The sequence below is a fragment of the Miscanthus floridulus genome, chromosome 9 (genome assembly GCF_019320115.1).
Source record: "Miscanthus floridulus cultivar M001 chromosome 9, ASM1932011v1, whole genome shotgun sequence".
NCBI classification, from domain to species: Eukaryota; Viridiplantae; Streptophyta; class Magnoliopsida; order Poales; family Poaceae; genus Miscanthus; species Miscanthus floridulus.
The window spans coordinates 1,361,365-1,367,960 of NC_089588.1; the positions used below are offsets into that span (position 1 = coordinate 1,361,365).

At 47.8% G+C, this 6,596-nt stretch overlaps 1 long non-coding RNA gene across 6 annotated transcripts; it reads left to right on the plus strand.

Moving 5' to 3' along the window:
* Positions 1-2,950: 2,950 nt before the first annotated feature.
* LOC136483258 (uncharacterized) lies at positions 2,951-6,349 on the plus strand. 6 transcript variants are annotated; one of them, XR_010765386.1, is made up of 7 exons: positions 2,951-3,439; positions 3,884-3,939; positions 4,036-4,082; positions 4,840-5,281; positions 5,432-5,686; positions 5,765-5,870; positions 6,082-6,349. It is a non-coding gene; the product is annotated as an uncharacterized lncRNA (long non-coding RNA). The 6 variants fall into 6 exon arrangements; XR_010765383.1 differs by lacking the exon at positions 5,765-5,870 and having other exon boundaries at positions 4,212-5,281; XR_010765382.1 differs by lacking the exon at positions 5,765-5,870.
* Positions 6,350-6,596: the final 247 nt, after the last annotated feature.

Here is a 6,596-nt window from a genome sequence, read left to right on the forward strand (position 1 = left end):
TCGTCGGCCCCCTCCGTCAGGCGCACCTGCGAGCTTCACCACGCGCGGCGATGCAGGCCGCGCATAGCCCCGACCGCGCGCAGGCGAAGGCCATGCCTGGCCACGGTGGGCGGCCCTGCCTGCCCTCCGCGTGGGGATTGGGGCCGTCTAACCCGGCTATGGCGGCCGCAGCAGCACCCGGCCGTGGTGGCCTCCAACACCTCGAGCGGCGCGACGATGGCCTCCAGCACCTCGGGCGGCGCGACGACGACAGCGACCTTGGCCGTGGTGGTGGGAGACGACACCAGCCTCCCCCGCTGGCCAGCAGGACACTACTGTGGTCGTCCAGGCGCTTCATGGGGAGCGCGGCGCGCCCCACGGACAAAATGCCCCAGCGAGATTTGCGGGCCCGCGGCATGCTAGTAACGAGCGAGGGAGGAGAGGTTAGGCACCGTGAGTCAAGGGCAGCCTGGACATTTTCCATGCATGGACCCACCTGACAGATGCAATAATCTGTTAAAATGTGACAAGAGGCGACGGATGTGGAATGGAAGGAAAGAAAATTAAGAGCAGGGTCAATCAAGTCCGTCGACGTTGTGTTTGGTTACAGACGTGAGCCCCCGCAACTCTCTGAAAAAGAAACCCTAACACTAACCGATTAAGAGACGGTGCTGCCAGCGATGAGAAGCCGCCACCGACTCCACCGTCGCCTCTGCATCGCCACTGGACCGCGCCTCCTCTGCACGGCGTTCGACTACGACGCATCGCCACCATCGCCCCTCACTGCATCGCCACTGCCATGGCGATTCCTTCCTCCTTTACCAAGCCCGAAGGTATGGCACTCTACTCTCTCTCTCCCTCTCTCTCAAGTTCATGTTGTTGGTTGTTCTAAGCCAAATAGAAATGAATCCACCCGCCATATCTACTCTTAGACGATCCTAGCAACCTTTCAATGGTATCGGAGCATTTCTTGGTCCTTATCAACTCTCTGAAAAATTCACCATATTGGTGTAAAAATTTACAGAGATTTAAACTTTAAACTTAAATTCGTTATAATATTGTCATCATCAACGTTGGTCCGAAAATGACAATACCATAATCTTACTTAAACAAAACGGACAACTCCTCTAATTAAATTTTATCGTTGGTTCCAATTTAATTAGAGGATCAACATAATCATAATTTACTAAATATAACTGCTCTCCAAATTAAATTCTCCCATTGATTCGAATTTAATTGCAAGATAATAAACATTAAACTTTGCAGCGGAAACATGAAAAATTATTTATCTACTTTTCAGAAGCATTTTACTTTACTCATCTACTCTCTGAAAAAATTATCCCGTTGGTTCAAATTTTGACAGAGATTCAAAACTTGACAAAGTTCATCGAAATTTGCTTCTAAAAATTAATAAAACTAAAAACTATTTACTCTGTTCATTTTGGACCAACCGAGAAAATTCGCCCCGCGGCCCGTCTCGCTAGCGCGCGCACTTGCGGCCCAGCGCGCGAAAGCACGGCCCAGCAGCCTGCTTCACCCGGCGCGCGCCCGCTCCCCCACGCTGAGGCCGCAACCTAGGCCTGGGCCGGGAAACCGCTGCCCCGTCGGCCTGCTTAGCGCCGGCTCGATTTGAGCCGTTTGATCTAATCCGACGATCACGGTTTGCCCCGTGAGGAACAAAAACACAGCTCCCCCAAAACCCAAGGTCACTTCTTTCCTCTCCCTCTGATTTTCTCGGGCCGCAGCCGCAGGGAGAGCATGCGCGGGTTGCCGGCGCCACCGGCGGGAGCGCTCGCTGGAGCTGATGCCGCGTGGCCGGGCTGCTCCTCGCCGGAGCACGCGTGCGGCCAAGGCCGCGCGTGGCTCCGTCGAGTCGCTGCATGGGGGCACGTGGAGGAGGGAGTGGAGGTGGAGCATGGTGGCGACGGTGGTAGTGCCTGGCTTCTAGATGCCCTTCCTCGGTGTTGCGGCTAAACGCCGCCTTTGTCTTCGTTGCCGGCACAGGGGTTCGCTGTGCGCGGCGCTAATAGAAATGGCACACGGGGTGAAAACCACCGCGGCCGCGGAGGGCCCAAGGGGTCGACGCCGGCGAGCTGTGCCGTGTTTTCCGAAGCTAATCCAGTAAGTTAAAACTCCCCCAACCCTTTCTTCTCTCTTCACGGAGTGGGTCCGATCTAGGGTTAGGGTTCGTTCTTGCTACAAGCGGCCGTCGGTCCAGTGGCGATGCCGTCGTGGTTTCTATCCTGCGGCGGAGCGCCGCCGGCGGCCACCGCTCATCAAAAAAATTCTGAAAAATTCTTATTTTCAGTTTTAACTCGAAATAGAAAAATCCTCTTCTTCTAATTGAATCCACCCGCCAGATCTACTCTTAGACGATCCTAGCAACCTTTCAATGATACCAGAGCCACACTAGTATGTAGATCTAGTTCCCTGTCACATCGGACGTTCGAATGCTAATTAGAAGGACTAAACATGAGTTAATTATAAAACTAATTACACAGATGGAGACTGATTTACGAGATGAATCTATTAAGTATAATTAATCCATCATTAGCGCATATTCACTGTAGCACCATATTGTCAAATTATGGACTAATTAGGCTTAATAGATTCGTCTCGCAAATTAGTCCCAATTTATATAGTTAGTTTGTAATTAATATTCTAAATTAGTGTCTAAATCTCTGATGAGACCGAGAGTAAAATTTAGCCCGTGTTTAGTTGGGGGAAAGTTAGAATTGGGCTACTGTAGCACTTTCGTTTTTATTTGTCAATTAGTGTTCATGGACTAATTAGGCTCAAAACGTTCGTCTCGTGATTTCCAACTAAACTGTATAATTAGTTTTTTTCGTCTACATTTAATGCTCCATGTACGTATCGTAAGATTTGATGTAATAGCTACTGTAGCACTTTTTTGAAACTTTTTTTTTTACTAAACACGGGCTTAGTTGTGGAAGCCAACAACCCCTTAGTGCCGCAGAAGGAATTACAATCTTCCCTGCTTTAGGCCTCGCCTTATCCTCCCCCGGCTCTCCACGCGCGGATGTCGCGGCCCGCCCCCTCGCAGGCTCCGCGGCCTCTTCCTCTCCCCCGCCGCGACGCACGCGCCTCTGCTTCGCCGTCTTCTCCCGTCGTAGATTTGCTTTCCTTAGATTCTCCATCGTCACCTGCACGTCGCCCCCTTCGCTCACGGCCGCCGCCCAGCCGTCATCTTCCTCGACGAGCCCGCTTCCTCGAGGTACGCTAGCTCCTCGCCTTTTCTCGATTCCCACGCTTTCCCTCCCTACCTGTTTGCCTTCTTGCTCCGCATCCTGTGTCAGCGGCGGCGGCGATAGGTGTGGTTTCCTGTGGTTGCCGTCGCTGCGAGTCGTGCAGCGGATTCTAGGTGTGGTCGCTGCCCGCTCCGTCGCATGCTCGGGTCCACCCGGGATTTCCTCGGTTCATGTGTCGTCTTTCTTTTGAGGTAAGCTTTGGTTCTCCGAACTCCGATCTCGTTAGAGCAACTCCAACCGAACTCTTACTTGAGCCCTCATCTTATTTTGAGAGTTCAAACACGTAAAAACCTCTCCAACCCAACCCCTAAGCCCCGATGGATTATTTCTCTCTCCTGACCCAACCCCTAAGCCCCGATGGATGAGGGACTCTTATTTCTCTCTCCTGAACCCCTCTCCCTCATCCTGCTTTCTCTCTTCCATAAAGCTGACAAGTGGGACCAATAAACAGGATCCATGACAATACAGTGTAAAAGTGGGAAAATTTAGGAGATCGGTTGGAGTACCCTGAGAAGTAGGGGATGAAATATGGACGAGGGACTCTCATTTGCGGGAATAGGGGGTCAAAATTTGAGGGATTGGTTGCACCTCTGATCCCTAACACTGTATCTCATATCTTTTTGTGGATTCCATAGGTTCCAGCATATTTCGCCATCGCCCACACCGTCTATGCCGGGTATTCAAAGTTTTGGTATGCGTGTGCCCATGATTTTTTTGTTGTACTGCTGTACTCGCTGCATTTCTTAAATACCATGAGGACAAATCGTCGATTATTTTCATGTCACAGCGAAAACGATGGCCTGCCTCTAAGAATAGCATCTGTCTTCAGCTAAGGTATCGCATCTGATTCGACTCAGTTAAGTTTGATTTTGGTTTTAGTTTTCATATGTGTCTTCTCATTTGCCGTCAGAGCATTAGGATTTTGAGTTCTTGAGTCTTGATTGCCAAATGTGCTTCTTTTAGGTCCAATTGGTGCTACACCAGCCAATGAGTGCTCTCTGATTTATGGTTCCTCCTTCGATTTTGCTCTGTCTAGGTTTCTCTTTCTCATCCTTAGGCTTGAGATATTTTTTTACTCAAAACTTTCACAAGAATAGCCTGCTGCACATTTCTGGTGATAAGGAGCCTAACTAGATGCAGTTTCTGATGTTGAGTAGCAGTCATAGTAGCCTCCACATGCATTGATCTACATGCTCTCAAGCTATCTGATGGAACGGCACCCGACAATAGAGTTTATGTGGGTGACATTGCCTTTCTTATCCAATTTTCTAAATGCCAGATAAATTGTGCTGCTTGAAGTATGTTGAATTGTTTGGCGTAGTAACCTTGACAGGCCAAAAAAAAAATTGCGATTGTTTTTTCATCCATTCTCTTCTGAGTCACAAATCCTTCTCCCTTAACCATAGATTTGTATCGCATAGATGGGACATAGCCTGGTAACCACTTACTGCATATTATCCATGGTACCTTCGCTTCACCGGATTAGGTAGTGGTTGTAGTTGTTTGTCAATGCATACTTTCATGATCTCTTCAGACAATTGTTTCTGCTTCAGTGTAAATACCCTAACTGATTTTGTTACATTGCTGACAGTATCAATGGATGATTGTTATCTGAGCTAAAATGTTAACTGTGTGGTACGTTCACAGTTGCATTCTTTGTGTCCAAAACATTTTTGGACCGTCTTCCTCTTCCCTTCAATTCATATAGTGCAGGCCGATACAACCTCTGCTCAAAGGGATTGTCTGAGATCCACTTACGAATCTTTCGCCGAGAATATCCATAGGTACTACCAATCTACGCTCAGGTATCTGTGACGGTAAAATAAGGCTACACCAGTCAGACACCATCCCTTCTCTTCTAAGTTCGACTCTGATTCTGAAACTTCGCCAAAAAGGCTCTGTTCCCGCAACCACCTCATGATGCTGGCCCTCACGTCCCTAGATTCAGTGCCATAGACAACATCCTGATATGCGCTCACAAAGGCAGATTGGCAAATGGGGCCAGTGATGATGTCGTAACATGTCCAATTCAGGTTTGTAACTTTTCAATGCACCCTTTTCTTTTGCAGTTAGTTGTGCCTTGGTCATAAAAACTAAAGGCAAATAATATTTAGATCTTGATCCAAACCAAGACATCTATAGTTTTGCATCGTCGAAGTTATGTTGGCTATACTGCATTGCAGGTACCATCGTTGCCTGCTACCTAAAAATACAATCTCTCCATGTGCAGCAAGGAATAATACTATTGCTCAAGATATACATGCCTGGCCATATGCGACGGCGCTATGGCCGGACCACGGCTATGGCTGGAGAAGCATTGGGGGTGGCACAAAACTAGCGTCAGTGTGACCGCAGGCCCACCTCGGCATCGTGCGGTCGTGGCCATCGAGGAGTTTCCTGCGCTAGCTACATCAGCGCTGCTTCCCTGCAGCATCTAGGTAACGTCCTCTGCGAACTCCAGGAACTCACCTCACTCCTAGAGTTTAGAGTTAAAACATCCATCGTGTTCACCTCAGATCCATATGAATAGCACACATCACCTAGCCTTGGCCCGTGCTCAGCAGCGGCTCTTCCATAAGACGAATGCAGAGGCCCAGGCCTTGACTATTCAGAAGATTTGAGGTCTGCATAATGAGCTACTATCCATATGAATGTATTAGTTTTACTACACCACATCGTGGGTTTCTTTACCAGATAAATTTGCTCTCCAGCCATTTTAACCGTACAATTTCAATGTTCCTGATAAGTCATTTACTTCAACATATACATGTCAGCATTGTGTTAATTATGTGTTAGACACCCCCCTATATTATAATTCCTTTCATCTTTCCAGATTTTGTACTGCTGCCTCTGGCCTCCATCATTTTGGTAGTCCACATGTGAGCGTGGAAACTGATACGGGCATGGTATCTTTGAACTACTGGAGCTAAAAGAAAGAACACTACCTACCTTACTTCATACAGCCAATGGCATGTAATAATTTCCTGGATACTAATGAGAGTAAACAGTTCAAACAGATGCTGCTTCCATTATATTCCTGTAATTATCAACGACCCTTTGCAAGAAAAGCGTAAATATTAACAAGGTAAAATTTGACCTCTTCCTTTGGACAACTCTACTATAAATGTAGTGAAAGATATAAGTCATCGTACCTTGAACGTTTCTGTATTTTTTTTTGTTCCATGGGATTGTTTTTAGAGGTTGCCTCTGTAGCGTGCTGGATGTAGACCTATCCAGTCGTACTGATGCCGCTCTGCTGGTACCTTTCTACCATGCCGTTTTTACAATTTTTCTTGAGCATTCTTGTGTTTGCTGCACTATATCTTTTTGTTGTTTCATGAGTATATT